Source organism: Lynx rufus, unplaced genomic scaffold (genome assembly GCF_022079265.1).
Source record: "Lynx rufus isolate CCGP_SWC_20201006 ecotype Redwood Valley unplaced genomic scaffold, mLynRuf1.p SCAF_39, whole genome shotgun sequence".
NCBI lineage: Eukaryota > Metazoa > Chordata > Mammalia > Carnivora > Felidae > Lynx > Lynx rufus.
The window spans coordinates 2,683,123-2,686,975 of record NW_025814855.1 but is presented as its reverse complement, the minus strand read 5'-3'; positions in this window follow the sequence as shown (position 1 = coordinate 2,686,975).

Here is a 3,853-nt window from a genome sequence, read left to right as displayed (position 1 = left end):
AGTAATGTGTGAAACCAATATAACAAATATAAGCAACATAAGCTACTGGTCTCATGGGATGTGTAGGGGTTCACGGAGGAATAAGCCACCAGATGAGCTAAGCATGTATCTGTCTTCACCAGTAGATTCTCCAATGGGTATTTCTCCATTGATGGGAAGGTTCTGCTGATTCCAAGAATGCTGGCTTTAAACACCCAGCTTCGGTGGTCAGATGCTGAATCTGTCACTGTGTCAATCAAGTAACTACGTTTCCTGCTCCCTTGCCTTCCACCTTTCTGAGTGCATCCATTCTTGGGACACAGGGCTTCCATATCACGGTTCAGGAGAGCCTAAAGTTTCAATTGAGTTTTGTGGCATGGGACTAGGTTGTTAAGTTATCGCTATTGAGACTATTAAATGATTAAAAAAAGAAAAAGAAATGGCCCAGGACAAGTATTTAACCAGGTACAGGAGAAGAGTTCACATCTGAGAGTAAATTTCAACAGTCAGGCAAAAAGAATGCTTTGTGATTCGGTCTCTTGAGTCGTGCTTGTTCAGTGGAATAAATTGACAAAGTCGAAGCAAAACATTAACGAGTACAGAAACACCAGAGAAGACACCACAAGTCAGCCTCTGCAGAGTTGTAAAGTCACTCCATCAACCAAAGCTGCAAGCCCAGCAGGGTCCCCAAAATGATACCGAAGTCACTCTCTTCTGCCTCCTTCCAAGTTTTGGGTCATCTCTCTGTCCTTGCTCATCTCATTTCCCTGCATGACTCATTGCATCTCTCATCCTTCCCCAAACTCTACTCCCATCCTCCTCTTCCTGCTGAACCTTATGGCTTTCAAGACTCTCTTCTTTTCCCCTCCTCCAACTGAGGACCTCCAACCCTCCAACTGAAGAGAGGGGGTGGTAACTGGAAGGAAAGCTTAAGGATACAAGTATTTCACTTCTGGACTCCCCTGCCATCCACTTAGGAGTTAGATTTTGTAAAGTCAGCAACTCAAATGTCTGTTGACAAAGGAATGAGCACAATGTGGTCCATACCCATAGTGAAATAGGATTCCTAAAGAGCAAGGAAGTTCTGACACCTACTGCAACATGGATGAACCTTGAGGGCATTATGCTAAGTGAGGTAAGTCAGCCAACAAAAAGAAATACTGTATGATCCCAGTTTTTCGAGGTTCCTCGGGTGGTCAAATTCATAGAGACATAAAGAATAGTGGTTGCCAGGGGCTGAGGGAGGGAGAAATGGGGAATTAGTGTTTAATGGGGACAGAGTTTCAGTTTGGGGACATAAAGTTCCAGGGATGGATGGTGGTGATGGTTACACAACAGTGTGAAGCTACTTAATGTCAATGAACTGTTCACTTTAAAATGGCTAAGTGGGGTGCCTGGGTGGCTCAGTCGGTTAAGCATCTGACTTCGGCTCAGGTCATGATCTTGCGGTCCGTGAGTTCGAGCCCCGTGTCAGCTCTGTGCTGACAGCTCAGAGCCTGGAGCCTGTTTCAGATTCTGTGTGTCTCCCTCTCTCTCTGACCCTCCCCCGTTCATGCTGTCTCCCCCTGTCTCAAAAATAAACGTTAAAAAAATTTTTTTTAAATAAAAAAATAAAATGGCTAAGCAGTGAATTTTTGTTATGCCCATCTTACCATACAATAAAAATCACAAGAGAAAGAGACTGAGAAAGTCACTTCATCTCTCATCTGTGGAGAAGAGGGAAGGCATCCTGCCAGGGTTTCTGCAACAGAGGTGATAAAAAAAATAAGACAAAAAAACTGAGCCATGAAGCATCTAGTTAGCAAGAGAGGATCTTGAGATGATAGGATTGAAGGAGATTATTAACCTAAGAGCATCATTTACAGGTGCTTATCACAACTGACCATTTCACACATCATTCTGTGTAATTTTTGCAAAACCTGAGATTGATGCTATCAGACCCAAGTTGTAATGAGAAAATTGGCTTAAAGGGTATAAAATCATTAGCTGAGAAGCAGTGGTTTTATCATCAAAAGCCACTGTGAGCGTTTCCATTCCATAGAACCTGTTTGTCTTGCCAGATTCAACGCAGGGGATCCTTTATTCAACCACATCCCCTCCATTACATCACAAGAGGGATTCTCTCTGCTTCTTCTAGATAACTCTACACTACCTCTGCCTAACCCTCCCCCCTGGCCATATCATAGTCCTGGCCACGTCTACCCACACTTTTAAGATGGCCAAGTATCAGGTGTGAAAAAGGAGGGGGGGGGTAGGTGGTCTTCCACATAATCACGGACTTGAAGTTAGAGTACAATTGGTCACAAGCTAATCAGTGTTTGTAGGGTGGTGGGCTTCCTAAACTGCATTGAGCCTGGGGAAGTAGCTCAGCTGTCACCTCATCCAAATCCATTCAGTCCCATCCCATTTCCCTTCTGGGGATGGGGGTAGACCTATCCTTGATTTTCCTAGAAAGCCACTTTGGCGTTACGTGGCTTTGAAATAAAACAACATTGTTAGAAGACCCAAAGGTGAAGAACCTTTGCTGTAATTGAAATAATTCCATGGCACATCCAGAAATTCTAGAATAAATTCCTAAAATATTATGAAAATATTGATAGAGAATTTGTAGATCTAATGTTCACAGAAGGATATGCCCATGTTTTGTTTTCAAAGACACAATGAAGAAATTTTGGGATCCTCTTGGATTTGGGGTTAACAGTTTGTCAGATTATCAGAAAAAACACAATGCTATTTTAACCTACAGTAACTAAAGACATGGAGACTAAGGCGTATCTAAACCTTTGATTTTAAAATCTCTCTTCCTTGACAAGATTTTCTTAGTTCATAAACCTCCCCCCCCCCCACTATCCCAGCTTTTATCTATGATGAATGACCAAAATGCACAAGAAGGAGAAGGAAGGATTTATTTCAAGGACTCTGGGTTTCACTTATATTTAATGGTGAGGGAACATGATGGGTAGAAGGATCATGGACTTACTCCAAGACCCCACTGGATCTCATAAGGCATGTTGGCTCTTAAAATAGAAGACTCGGATTCTAAGTTCCATTATTTGACTTACTATTTCTGTAATTTGTTGTAGAACATTTATTTACCCTCAGAATCTTTGTTTTCAAAATCAGTCAAGTAGGGACGTCCCTACCTACAGGGCTCTGACGTGGATTTAGACACACTATGATAGGTTTTATAAGCTACGAAATGCAAAATGCAATGAATGTCCCACTGTTCCCTCAGACTACTTCTGATAGCTTTTGCCTATTAAATAATAGGGCAAAGGAGATAAAATTGTGATCAGATCCTATCTTCATATGTATTTCCCATGTATGACATCAATTTCACATTACATCCTTGGGTAGGATCCATGTTCCCCAGCATTTTCAGGTGAGTAAAATACATTTTAGACATAACACAGTCATGGATCATTCAAAGGTACATGCAAAAGCCAAAATTGGGTCTATCTGCATCGTAGGAATGGTTCTTGATCTCCATCTGGCTGGTTTATCCACAGTATAATAACTGCAGAATTACAGTCACATCTATCCCATCTCTCGATCCATAGGAAATGAGGCTTTAGGCTTTCTCAAGGTATTTTTTTAATATCCTTTGTTTATTGAATTCTCTTAACACGTGAGAGTTAAAGACATTACACCAAGAAAGACAAAAGGAAACTTAAGACAAAGCCAATGTAGGCTCTTGGGGCAAAATGTAGTATTAGATTAGGATTCTGGAGATTGGGTATTTAAATATGCTGCTTACAACAAATTGCGGGAAAGCACTCTGGAGGTAACTGCTCATTTGTCCTCAAGAGCAGCAACACCTGAGCAATATCCTGGTGATTCTACTCCAAGAACATCCCACAGTGTAGCCATTGGA